A 14,257-nucleotide genomic window follows, 5' to 3' on the forward strand; every position below is an offset into this window, starting at 1 on the left:
TATACATATTTATAAATAAATAATATTTTATTTTTAGAAAGATAGACCTTTAATAGTACAGAGTTCTGAATAAAAATATTTCAACTTGTTCAAAATAATATGTATATATTTTTTAAACCTTTAAGAATTAAATATATTTATTTAAGAGTATTTAAGAATCGGAACACTTCACTGCAGCCATATTATCGGCAAAGCTTCGGTTTTGGGTACCCGGGGTAATTAATGTCAGAGAGTCGTGACTTTAGTCGCATACGGGGAATGTCTGTTTGAGTGACACTAAATAAAACCAGGGCTGCCTGGTGTTTCACACTTTAAGTTGAAATAAATGAGGATACATTTAAAAACCTAATTTATTGCTACACTTTCCGTTCGGCTGGCGACCCGTCTTTCAGTCTGTCTGTCCGCATTATTGGGCCGGTCGGTCGGTCCATTGTGGCCCTGTCACAACAACTTCCATTGTCTGCCCCCATTTCACCTGTCAACTGGCCTTTGTGTCTGCTAAGCTTCACACTCGCCGCCAGAAGAACTCGCTGCAAAGCTAAAAAAGATGGGCGGTCGCACTTCGGGTTCCATTGTCAACAGGCCAACCAATTTAGTTAATTAGGCTACCGAAAGTGAATAAACAAAATCTGTAACCGAAGGCGGACGACGTGCACGTGCTAGGCTCTATGTGAACCGAAAAAAAGCCCGCAAAATGCACAAAACACTTGACGAATTTTTCCGTTTTGCTTAGTAATTTGAATGCCACGCGCCTACCCCCTGCCCCTTGACCCCTTCCCCTCCTGCTAATTGCGTCGTCGCCTTCGTGGATGTGGATTTGGATGTGGATGTGGATGTTGATATGGGTTTGCAATTAACTGAGTCTATGGATTTATAGCCCGTTCCATTTGGCACTAATGCTTTTCTCAATGCCCCGATCCATAGCTTCGGGCTTTCTGCTAACAGCGATCAGAATTTGGTTAAATAAGACTTAAAGACTGATAATACAATACTCTTTTTTCTAACATAGCTAAATAAATGAATTATTTTTAAGCATCACAATTGAATTGCTATTTAATCTAAGTAGCTTGAACATTAAAAAAAAAATTAAACACCTTATACTAACTGTTATATATCAAGGCCAATGAATATTATTAAAAATGTTTATTATATTATGATAGGCAACTTGTTTTTATAGCGCATGATAAACAAGTATCATAAAAAGTTTATGACTAAATATTTAAATAGTCTAATAATACTAAAACAAAAAAAAAACTATATTAAAAGTAATATAATTATTGTTTAAGTTAAATAAAGTATTTTCTAGGAAATACAAAATTTTGTATTTAAATTCTTTTATTACTGGAATTCATAATATAAGAAAAATACCTGGCTTTTATAGTGCACAGATACACAGTTTATGGCTAAGCTAATTATATTTTTATTGGCTAATGGTTTTGTCAGTGTCACCTAATATTTAAAATTTAATATTTAATTTTTCTGTTTGTTTTATTTAGGTTTCTCACAAATAAAGTAGATATATAATAAAAAATACTAAAAACTAGTCTGTCTTTAAAATAGCGAAAAGTGCCTTAAAGTCGAGCATCTCACCTGCATAAATCATCGCGATGTCGATGGCGATGGTGAGCGGAGTTTTCTGGGCGGGATTAGCTGATCGGCCGTCGCCGAATCGCTTGGAAAAGCGGTCAAGTGCCGCTCCGTTTGTTGTTGGTTTTCCGATGCACTTGGCGGTTTTTGAGTTGAGACGTTAACCGGCTCCCCAGATTGCAATATATTTTCTGGGGCTCTGCTCTCGAGACTTGTTGCCGCGGGTTGTATTTGCTCGCGCTCTCTTTTGGCAATTAATTGGTTGTCATGCGTTGAATAATTGCACGCATTTTGCCTAAAATCTCCATACTCAGCAATTGGTTTTTAAAGTTTTGCATTTGCATTTTCAGCTCTCGGTTTTCTCAGTGTTTTTTTTTTTTTGTTGATCTTTTCGATTGGGCGTTGCTAGGCCGGGTTTTGTTGTGAAATTAATAGTTTGTTTGCGCTAGAATTTGATTGAAATATGTTTTATTTGTTAATTGCATAGATTGGCAACATTGCGTTGGCAATTTATGGCAAAACAATTATTCGCTGTCATTGCTCAAACAAACAGCGAAAGAAATGCGGGCTGACATCATGTGCGGGGCATCTATAAACAGAAATGTTTATTTTTGCATAAGTGCATTCGGGCACTGTGACAGCGGGACAATTATGAAAATTACACTTTGTAAATGCTTTGGATTTGCTTTGGGTGACAGAAGGAAAAATTGTTTGCTAATGAGGGAAATTACAAAACGGAACGAAAGCCAGCGATTTGATTAGGCAAAACCCCATAAAATCACATAAGACACATTCACACTCGTCTTACACTCGCGAATTCATTATGAATGCACTCACTCACTCGTTGCGCTTTTTGCGAATTTTAGTATTTTGTTTTGTATTTATTGTTTTTTGACCAGAAAGCACGTAGCTGCCTCGAGCTTTAGTTATTGCTGGGGTTATCAATCATGGTTAATCGTGGAAATATTACATATAGCTAATATCCTTTTCGATTGAGTGATCAACGATAACTGATAACAAAAAATGGCGGAAACAGCTGTTTTTTTTGCGATCACAAGCACTCGGCTCTTCGGCAACTCACACACACAAAGACACGCAAGCACACCCACACAGCACTGTTATCTACCGTTATGTGCCGTCGGCAAGAACCGTTAGCCAGTTTTCTCCGCTCGTGCGAATTTCGCACAACCGACGCGGCAGAAAATTTTCAACGAATGAATTTCCAACGCCAACTGTTGGCCCACAGGCCTCGGGCCCGCAACGATTGGAATGGAACGTGAAACATTGGACTTAGAACGTGGAACATTGAGACAAGGAACACCGCTCAGTAGGAGACAAAAAAGAAGAATTTTCCCAAGTACGCGCAACAGTCGCTTTTTGGGGGAAAATCGCATGCGAGAAAAAAACCCAGGGAGATCTGATTAATTATAAGCTCTTGATTCCCTTAATCTGCATTCGCCTGCAGCCAGTTGGAGTTCCCTTTGATTTGCGACGCTTTTTGGCTTGTTAACCTTTTGGCCAGACAAATAAAAGAAGGCACGCATAATAAATTGCCAAATTCGTAGCAGTCAAAAGGATGGCTGGCTAAAAAGGACACACACTTGCCCCTTTTTTTTACGTGTTTTTGGATGCGGCAACCGCCTTGGCCCTATTCTGATTATACCATTCGTTGATTTTTCTAGCAATTTCATTTTATGACAAAGTTGCTCCGACTTCAATTTGCCCAATTTACCATTACAGCTGCAAAGCGTTGATTGCGTTCGGCGTTCACTTTTTTTACGATTTTTAGTCAAGTTTTTCGGCTAACAATTCCGCCAATGGCCAATACTCGATTGCCAACTCATTATGAAGTTGGGTAGAAAGAAAAAAAAAGGGGAAAAGATGAATGGATGGATGAGTGGATGGGAGGGCATTTGCCATGCAAGAGCTGTTGCGGCCATTATTCACTTGATTTTAATCGACTCACATCCCAACTTTTATCTCTCGCTGACCTTTGGCCCCTTGGTTTTGGTCTAGCCCAGTAATAATGATAAATGAAAAGAGAACGCCTCGGGCCACGCCCCCTCGCCCCCTTTTGCCAGCCATGTGTGTGTATCGCCTCTAATTAGGATAAACAGATGTTGCCGAAATTAATTACACATCACGAGCACATGAACAGCCCCGATTTCCTTTCATTAAGCCTCAGGGCTTGTGATCAAAATGACCGCCGTCATCATGATGATATCCTTTTGGTGGTATTTAGCTTGCTATCTATAAATCTCAGCTGATGGGAAAAAAAATATCTAGTTTCAAGAGTATTTGCATAGCTAACCTGGTGAATACACTTGAACGCGCTGATTGTGTCCTTTTTCCATTGTCGCGAACGTCCTGTCAGTGCAGTTGAATTGCCTAAGAACTGCAATTCCGCTCCTTAAAACCTTACCATTCTCCTTGAAAAGCAAGAAATGACAGAATTCTGTTTGTTATTTTTAGCCCTGGTACCTTCTGCATCCTGCTATAGGGAACTTTCCAGGAATTCCGGTTGGGTTTGCACCGCATTTCGATTTTACCTCCAAATCGGATTTGAAAAAATTTCCCTCGCCTGGCCAGATAAAAGATACTCAACCACCTGACGATGCCAAATCAATTTGCCGGCACAATCGAACAAAGGAGCAGGATGGATCTTAAAGCTGAGATATGGAAGCTGGAAGCTGAGTATCCCGCAGTTTGGAGACTGGCCCGAAAACTAAGCTCCTGTGCCAGATTGCGCCTTCTGTCAGTCAAAGGCAAACACCTGTAATAAATATTCGTTTGTCGTCCTTCGCTCGCTTCGCTCGGTTATCCTGGATTTCTGCTGGCTGCTGCTGCGCTGTCACAGATACATTTTGTCTGCTTTTCCGTGTGAGCGCACAAGACAGCGGGGAAAGTGGCGGAAAAGAATGCCTAGCTGGCACATTTTTATACATTTTCCTCTTTTTTTTTTTTGCTCCACAAGGAGCGGCACTCGGAACGATGCCAACAGCCGGAGCGGAGCACTTGATGTGGATGGCTGGCTAGCTGGCTGGCTGGCTGGAAAACTGACTGGTGGCGGTTCCAGTGGCCACTTTTGGGCTCCGTCACTCCAGAAGCAATTCACTCGGCCATTTATGGCCAGCACGCAGCCATAAATTCGCGAAACGCAGCTTCTGTTGCACTTAATTTAAGCCCCGTGCTGGCCAAGGATGCACCAAGTGTTTCATTTTGCGCCCAGCTGAGCGCTCAGCGGGTGTTATTAATTGCGTAATTTGTTTATTAATACCGCTGCTCATGTGCCACTAAGCAGCACCAGCTGGAGTTTAAGGATCTCGGAATCCTTTCAGCGAAAAATGGCCAACAAAAATAAACTCCTTTCTCATTTTCTCATTGCTTATTCAGGCAATCAGAGGATGTTTACCCTCTGCTTTAGCTCGGCGTGTAATCAAATTAAATCTCAACTGCATAAACTTTGCGGGGAACTGTTTGACTTACAATTAAATTGCCCTGCTTGGCGTTTAGGAGGTGGCATAAATCAATTTTTATATGCCAGCCTTTCGTCCTTGGTCCTGAGTACTCAGCGCTTCCTGGTTGCCTGGCTCTTAATTGCACACACAGAGCATTCTAATGGCAAACACGAGCGAGTTTTCAGTCGGCAAAAGGCAAAGGCAAAGGCAATGCCAGAGATGTTATTAAATTATAATTACCAGCGGCTTATTAGCACAATTAGAGACGCTGGCAAAACCGCAGCTAAGGACACGTTTTCTGGCTCGTCTGGCTTCGTGGCCCCAGGCGCTTGAGTTCAACCGAGGTCGAGGACAGACAGACAGTAGGACAGACACTCAGACAGTCGCTGACATTTGAAACCAAGACGAGATGACATGGCATAAAAGCAATCAATCAGAGATCTATTCCAAGACAATATACCCACCCAGATTGGCATTGCAAATAGGCGAGCAAAATGGATTTATCGCCACCATATCAAACGCAAATGGGGAAAGGCATTTTGCATACCACACTGCTTAATCAAAGTCAGGGCATAAAATGAATGCATAAACAATGCAGCATCGTTGCATCGATGGGAGCTGCCCCATATTGCGCATACGTCACGTGCGCCCCGAGTAGCATGGGTAATAATATTGGATCGGCTTCTATTCCCGCACATCGATGATTACCATACTAAGTTGGGCACTGAACACACCTCAGAGCCCGACGGTCTGCATTCTGTATTCCGCATTTGGTATCCAGCATCCTGCCTCCTGCAGGTGGCAACACTCACTTAACACACCCACACGTCCAGGAGCCATCATCGCGGGACAGGATTCAATTGCAGCAGCTGCCACCTGCAGACGCAACAGCAATCTAGAAACAACAGCTGCAAAAGCAACAAACAGAGTTCCCAAAGAAAAATGAAGCTAATGCAAATATGTAGGCGGTTTAATCTAAGTAAAGCACTCCTCGATACCCTGTCTATAAAATTACACATATCCACAAAATTACACAGATCTTTAATAGGCTGGTAAAGAATAGAAACCCACTTAAAAAACCAAATTAAAATTGATAGTGCCATAGCCTCTTAAGGATATATTGAATTTTACTTACAGCCCTTAAAAGATATAATCATTTGTTTTTATTGAATGAAGTCCCCTTGTTGTCTTAAAAATCCCCCTGTTATTAAAAGTAATGATTATAGTGGTAGTAAAATTTCAACAGTAAAATAAGCATTTATTTAGTTTAGGCGTATTATAACCTTTTCTCCAATTTCGCAAATAATCGTATAAAAAGCATTTAAAGCCATATTTAATTAAGCATATCTAGTTTCAATAAATATGTAATAAGATTTAAGTTTATACATATTAAAGAAAACTGTGGAGCTTAGGCAAAACACATTTAAGACTTTAAATTCTTTTCTAAAATGTGTTTAAACGTTTACCTAATATTGGAATTACATCTTTATGAATAAGATAAAATCGAAAAACATGTAATATTAAAAGATGTTTATTAATAATTAAGTAAAATCTCATCCCAAACAATGTTCCCTCTGTATAAAACTCGTCCAATACCCCTAAAAACACCCACACCCATGGCATACAACACGTTGAGTGCATTAGATGAATATTAAAAGCACTCACCCGCAGCAGCACTTGAAACTTAAAAGTGAATGGCAGGCGGGCTGGTCCTTGTCCAGGACCTGCTGTACTATAACATCGACTTGGCCAGAGGAGTTGGGAAGGGGGATGAGGAGCCGCATCATGGTGCGTTGCATAATTTATTGTTATGCAATCAATCGGAGCAGCCAAGTTGAGCGGGCAACAAATGGAGCCCACTTTTTTCACCACTCATCCTCAGCCGAGTGGCTCGTATGGACTTGCTCAGATGGAGATGGAGAGGCCATAAATTAAACATATTTGCTGGCGTATAATCCATGTAATCAAATTACATTTGCACTACCTGTGTTTGCACGCACTCGTGGCTTTTGCGGTCAAGTATGTCAGATCCTGCCACGACCGAACAATTCTGGTCCTGGCTCCTGACGCCTGGTTCCTGGCTAATTTGTGCTGCGTAATTTCCATTTCCATAATGTGCAGATGTGGCCCCGAACAATGGTGCATTAAGTGGCCGGGTTGACCTGTCATCGCCAAACGGAGCCACAGTGTCGGCCAACTGGAGACCACCTGAGTGGGCCTCTGTTTTTGATCGGTCCGTTTAAACCTCAACGGACATAATTTTATCACCTGCCTTTGGCAGTATACCGAGCTGAACAGCATAATGTTTACATTTTAAGCCAATTTTTCGCCCCACCTGGCACCTGTTGCTGCTTCCGTCCATTTTTTGCTAATCAAGCCATGCGACAAACACAATTTATTAAAACGCAAACACACACACAAAAAGGAGCAAGGGCCAAGGACACAAGCCATTCGCTTTCGGCCAACTTCCGGCTGCTCTAATGGCGGAAGGACACAATTAATTCGGTTGGTCTCGAATTAGAAATTAGAAATGTCACCTGCTCGGGGCTGAATGTGACGAAAGGGTTATTAAACCGAGCTTTAATATTTATTCCGCCCCAAGTCCCCGATTGTCGTTCAGGGCAACTAGTCGTCGTTCATCATCATGGGTTCAAAGGGCCTCGGCGGCTGGAAGTAAGCAGACATATTGCATGAATAATTGCGCACAAGCTGCTCGGGCTGCAGCCCCTCATCGTCGAGACGGGCCAAACGGAACAAGCCAAGCAAATTAAAAGTCTTGGCAACAAAAGGGAGAAGTCAAAATGTTTGTTAGACAAATAAATTCAACACTTTACGCACATTTTCATAAACTGCCAGACGGGCACATACATGCCTGCACGGAGCAAAAAATGTGTATTCATGCTTAAAAATTCATGAGTTCTAAAAACATTTTACAACAATGCTGTAGGTATATGTGATTCTGTGTAAGCCTATTTGGTTTTAAATTGGACATTTAACTAAATGCCTATGGAATACAAACGGAACTAATTTGGGAATCTTATTAAAATATTTTGTCAGCAAGAAAATATCACATATATTTATAAAATAATTTTTGATTTCTTTAAATTAAATTTTATTTTAATATTAAAAACATTTTTTACATTTCCATATTGTTTGCATAATAATTTCTTTAAAGTTAAAAAAATGTTTTTATATTTTTTCTTTCTTTTTTGTAACTAATACGATAGGTTGATATTGATAATTATAAAATATGTCCTTAATTTTGGTAACTCCTTAACAAAAATAAATATGTTTTGGCTAAAACGTTCATAATTTATTAATATTGTTTGTAAACTCTAAAGGGTAATCGATAATATTGTAAAAATAATTTTATTAATAATAGGAATCTAAAACTAAAGATTCAACAAACTCAAAGCACATATTAAATTTAAATAAAACCACTTCTGTTAGAGTCTTAACATTTTCTCAGTGTAGGCCGTCGCAGGGGCCCAGTTGATGTTTCTCCGAGTGGGGAAGTGTGTTTTAATCCAACCACAACACAAACACCGACCGTTGTGTGGCTCGTGCCCCCGGGCGGTACACGGACACTTAAAGCAAACTAACAAGGACAGAGTGCGGACGAGGGGCATTGGAGCTAGTAAGTCAGGGCTCCTCAAATTCCTTGGCTTATCAACGAGACGCCGGAAGCTGTGGCAGCTCTCATACATATTTACATGGCTCGCTTCCCATTTCCAGGACGAGGCATTGTGTGTTGTGTCTGGATCTGGTTCAGCCTTCGGTTCTGGTTGTCGTTCTGGTCCTGGATTTGGTTTTGGTCCCGGTCTCATCACATTACGTATTCAGCAGTAAGCGCGAGCATTTCAGGGTATGCGGTTTCGTCGAGGGTCCTTGGGTGGTTCCGATGGGGGATGGAATGCCAGCAAACAAACAAGCCAGCAGTACACATTCTACACAGAATTTCAGGACTCGTCACTCGGGCAAAAATATTCCATTCGACTTGCCTTACTCAATTAGAGCCTGTTGCACGGGGCGAGAGGTCCTTCCATCCAATTGAAAGATTTTCGATGCAAATTCAATTGATGCGCAAAATGTCCATTAAAAATCGTAATTGAAACGTTAATAATTTAATGCTATTGGCGACAATTTCTGGAGTCGATTTTCCCCCGGCATCCTGTCGCAAGAAAATCGATAATAATTCAATAAACGCCAAGCCAAAAGGACGCGACAAGTTCAAGCCCTGCTATCTTAGTTTTTAATTTTACACCCAAAAACAGTGGATTGAAATGGGAATTCTGGGGAAATTGGAGGTACTTTTTCAATCTGAAAAATACCATAGCAATCAGTTCTTTGAATTTGTCATCATCTGTTAGACTAGGTCTACTCCGCCAAAGAGCAGTTTTTGGAAATGAGATTCTGGGAAATCCCCTTCAAACATAATGGGGACATCAGTTGCCAGCTCTATAGCTCTATTCCCGCCACAATGGCAGGCATCCATCAAGCAAATTGAACACGCCCCTGTCGCATATATTACGCCCGGCTCTTTACCCTTTTTCGCAAAAGGGCCAAAGCAATTGCAATTCCCACGCATAGACTCTAATATCGCTCCATAAATAAACCCGAACAATAAGTGCGCTAACCTACGCGTGGCTAAGCTGACGGATCCGTCATGGTGACAGGTCCTGCGGAGCACACGGTTCGGATCCGGAGTGATGATGGGACACACTGTGTCCTGTCTGTCTCCGGCGACACGTGTTGACATGTCAGTTAGGCAAACGAGGGTAGACAGCATCCAGAATCGGGGATTCGAAGCTACCTAGCTCGAGGTTACCTTCTGGCAACCGATGAGCCATTAGCCGGAACAACGGGCGGCCTGTGATGAGGCAAATGGCCCATTCCCGCTTTTTAAACGCCAGCCATTTAGCGAACATTTGTCCCTGGACCAGCTGGACCACTCCAAATCCGGGCTTAAAGTCTCGGATTAATCAGAATTTGTCCTGGAGATTTTGTGGTGGCTTTAACGACGGTCACCTTGATTGGGTTACAGTGCCAGAGCCAGAGCCACAAAAAGAGCTTGGCACAAATCCAATATGGATGGAGAAGGGGACAAGGGTGGCATAAAAAATAAATGCAAAATAATAAAAATCGATTTGAAACAGGCTCCAATTGGAATTGAATAGACTCGAGCAGCGACATCCTTCGATCCGCAGGATGTGGCGATGCCGAGCACTTTGCACGTTGTCATTTGATAACCCATTGTGGCAGACGCAAATTGAAAAAAGTGCCGTCCGTCGAGCAAAATGGCAAAAAAAAAAATATAAAAGGAAGGGGTAGAGGCTGTAACAAAGCTCCATTGCTGACGAAGGGATCGGAGGACATCTGCCGGATATGTGTGAAAGTGAGGTCTAACATGGATATAGTGTGCCTGCCAGGCAGCTCAACTGCTTACCATTCTAATTCGAAAAAAATATATATATATTCATGCAAAAGGGTTCTGGGCCATTGCTTTCCTCCATCGGCGAACTGTGAGCAGCGAACTTTGAACTTTCCGGGGACAAGCGTCGCCAAACCGCAACAGAAAAGCAATTAACATGGAATGACACTTTGATTGAAACGTCTAATGTGCAGGCCAGTCCAACAACCCGCCGGGAAAATGATTTGGATTTGAATTTGGACTTGGGCTTGGACTCGGGGATTCGGGGTTCATAAGCACTCGATTCAAACAAACGAAGGTCGATGGAACATAGCCATTCTGGCTGCATTCACACGAGCTTACATTACCAACTAGTCTGACTTTTGGCACTAGACACTGAAAAGGATTCGAATTTGATTACTTAAATACCTACCTTTCTGACAAGACTCAGTCCCAAAAAAGGAGGTCTCTTCCAAAAGAGTGAGCACTTGATTACACTAAAAATCGCTCAGTATATCTTAAGAAGTTTAGACAATTTTGAAGTCCTTAATATCTTCTGAGCTCCCTGGCAAAATATTTCATTACCAAGATCTTACATAATAAAGGTGTTTATGATATTATCCGTTATAATAACTTTTAAATATTTATTAATTGCTCCGTTAACCACACATACATACTCGTACCTCTTTTTTAATAAATATCTTTTGTTTACATTATTACCAAACAATTTCGTACTAATATATAAACCCTAAAGGGTGAAGTATATATTTCAAAATTTCTTTATATCGATTTTCAATTTTATCACTTATTAAATAAAATATCGCATGATATTTTTATACCAATCAATATTGCGCTTATCAAAAGTATACAAAAATATTTTTCGATTTGTTTCTTCACGCATTTTTTTAAGACCGTATGATGTAGTTTTATGCAATTTGTAGGTAAAGATACCCTTTATTATTAAGAATATATATGTTTTGTATCAAAACCTTTGATATAGATATTTTCTATTGATTTCAGTTAAATATTTTGAATAATGGTTATTTTCAAAAACCTGTTCTTTATTGAACCTCCACTCTATTAGAATTTAAAATCGAAACCTACCTTTAGGGGACTCAGCTTTTTCTAGTGTAGGCGTTGCAGACCCCCAGGTCGCAACCAACGTCAGTCAGGCGAAAAGATAAGAGTGGATAAAATTCCTTTGGCCCCACCTCGTTCTGGCCAAAAGCGTAAGCCAAAAATCCGGCAAGAGCCCGCACATTTTTCGGCCTTGGCAGTGGCCGGAATTGGGAGCTCAGGAATGGCCCAAGTCGTAGGGGATACGTGCCCGGGCATTTGCATTTGCATCTGCATCTCCATCCGCACTCGATACCCCGGAGCAGTCGTTTATTATCTCAACTGGCCGTGTGCATCTGCTCCCTTGGCTGAGCCTGGACACCACGGCGTGTGCGTGTTCCCAGAGATGCGGGAAATCGAAAGCAAACTCTGTTCCTTTTTGTCCTCGGTCAAAAGTTTACGGGCATTTGCCGAATCGAGATCTTTAAGCCGGATGAAACCAGTGAAGCGGACACGTGTTAACCATTTAATGGTACTCGTAAATAAGCAAAGTCGTTAACCAGACCCAAACAAATCTAGACAAATTAAATCGTTCTTCTGTTAAATTCTGCGACCATACAATACTCTTTTGACTTCCGCCCAAAAGTAGACTTTGCCAATTGGCTTCGGTGAGCTGAGAAAGCTGAGATAGCTGAAATGCCTCAAGGAATTGGCAGCTGCCTGTTGCCAAATCTCTGCGATTAAAATCCAACTGTAATTTAGGTCTAAGACAACCGCCGCCCCCGCAATCCGCACAATGTTTAAGATTTAATTTAAATCGAGATGTAGGCGTGTAAACTGGCATTCCCGGGGCCAACTGGCAAATCCTAAGCACGCTCTTTGGCTCGGAAATAAACAGCAGCAAAGCAAAAACCCTTGCCGAACTTTCTATGGACTTTTTGTTTGTGCATAAAATTAAAGGAAGTCGACGATGGGGCAACTTTTATGATTCGGTTGTTGGGGGCCGGCTGCTTGGGTTAATAAAATATGCAAAAATTCAACACGAAAATTAAGTTTCCTTTCCGCCGGAGCGACCTTTTGGCCCCCTAGAATTCCGCAGGAACACCATATGTATGCGCCGCCTAGGAACATCACACATCCGCACCGTTGCCGCCTGTTGACTAATAATCAAATTATTTAATATAACTAAAACTTTACAGAGGCTGTCACGTCCCTGCCTTCTAATGGGCAAACTGTGTTTTCAGCGCTCAAATCTGATGTCGTTATAATTATCATGTTATTGAGTTAATTACACATGCGGCGTGGTTGGGTTTTCGGCTGAAAGCTTTAGTTTTTGGGTCCCTGGCAGCCGTTTGAAATTTGTAAGCCACTCAAGATTAACTTTACATGATTACAAACGACCATAATTTCAGACATACGTGCGCCGCCATTCAGAGGGAAATTCATTTAGTCGGCACAAATAACGCAATTCTATTAAATAAATTGAATATATAGGTGCACGACGAGCCCAGGAAGCCTTTTAAACTAATGTATGGGTGGTTTGGGAGGGACTCCACTTCCTGTTTGCTCAGCTCACAAATGTTGGCGAGTGAAAACGCCATAAAAACCGAATGGTATAAGCCTAACCAGAAAGTCAAGGGCCCTTCATTCCAGTCGATTCCAATTCGCATTCGATTGTTGTACGCGAATGTGTAGGCATGAGAAGGTGGCCCAATATATCAATACCTGATGCTCAATGCCCCCGACCACAGGCCCCAAAATGCCACAAAGGTATATATTATTTATGGCTGTGTATTTTAACTAAACAGAAACAGAAATCGAATTGTTGTTTCTGCCTGTTTGCCATTTGCTATTTGTGCCTGCACGTGGCTTTTCGCCATCGACAATGTCAACAATTTCTTTTTGCGCATTTCCCTGTTTTTTTTTATCTCGTATTTTTGCGGTTTATTTATAAGTGAGCGAAATAAGAGTCGAACGTGTTTATGGGACAAATGAAGTACTTTAGATTCAATTATGCATTCGTCAATAGAACACATAATGGAATCCCAAATTGTGTCATTCTTCTTCGTCTGCCGGCATCTTCTGTTTGTTTACGCCGCTTAAATTTCGACCCCAAAAACAGGAGTCTGTTTAAAGGCAAGTTAGGATCTGTCTGTTTGGCCACAAATCAGATTTGTGGTTTATGCTGCTCCTCCCCTATTTTCCTGGGGGCACTTAATAAGGGTAAGTGGCAACCCCAGGGGGGTTGGGGACTTCTGGCGGTTTCAGACTGCAAAAGCTGACCTTTGTTTGCACTTGACAGCCGAGCGACTCCAAATCAAAGTTTCACCCTGTCTGTCTTGAGTGTTTATTAATGGGTGCCAACTTATTTGGCTTTATTCATTTCAGGCCATCTTCGCTGGGCTGAAAATCAATACTTTGGCCATTCGTTTTGGCGGCTTACAAGTGTAATCACCACAAGAGTAGTTCGCCAATTTGGGAGGCGCCAGGAAATCCCTACTAATAGGCTATTCCACTGCAGTGACCCAACTAGACAGTCGTAATCGAAAGGAAATCCCTGGCCAACAATACTCCCGAACACAGGAAAACTAAGTGAAGCCGAAATCCTTTGAGAAATTAGTTGGCTCCAACCAAGTGGCTTTTCACTTCTTCAGGACATTTTCAAGCTGGTGGTGGGCGTATCTTTCGTGTCTGCGGTTTAATAAGCTGACCAGGTCAGGACACTACTTAATCTTGGCCAGCAAAT

At 41.6% G+C, this 14,257-nt stretch overlaps 1 protein-coding gene across 2 annotated transcripts in view; it reads right to left on the reverse strand.

Moving 5' to 3' along the window:
* The window catches only part of LOC119551026 (octopamine receptor Oamb), a 28,249-nt gene extending 25,446 nt beyond the window's left edge, over positions 1 to 2,803 (reverse strand). For both annotated transcript variants that reach the window (XM_037860090.1, XM_037860100.1), the window contains exons 1-2: positions 2,714 to 2,803; positions 1,591 to 2,032 (exon numbers count right to left, since the gene is read on the reverse strand). The gene's annotated coding sequence lies outside the window, so the exon portion shown is untranslated. The remainder of the gene's footprint in view (positions 1 to 1,590; positions 2,033 to 2,713) is intronic.
* Positions 2,804 to 14,257: the final 11,454 nt, after the last annotated feature.

Source organism: Drosophila subpulchrella, chromosome 3R (genome assembly GCF_014743375.2).
Source record: "Drosophila subpulchrella strain 33 F10 #4 breed RU33 chromosome 3R, RU_Dsub_v1.1 Primary Assembly, whole genome shotgun sequence".
Lineage (NCBI taxonomy): Eukaryota > Metazoa > Arthropoda > Insecta > Diptera > Drosophilidae > Drosophila > Drosophila subpulchrella.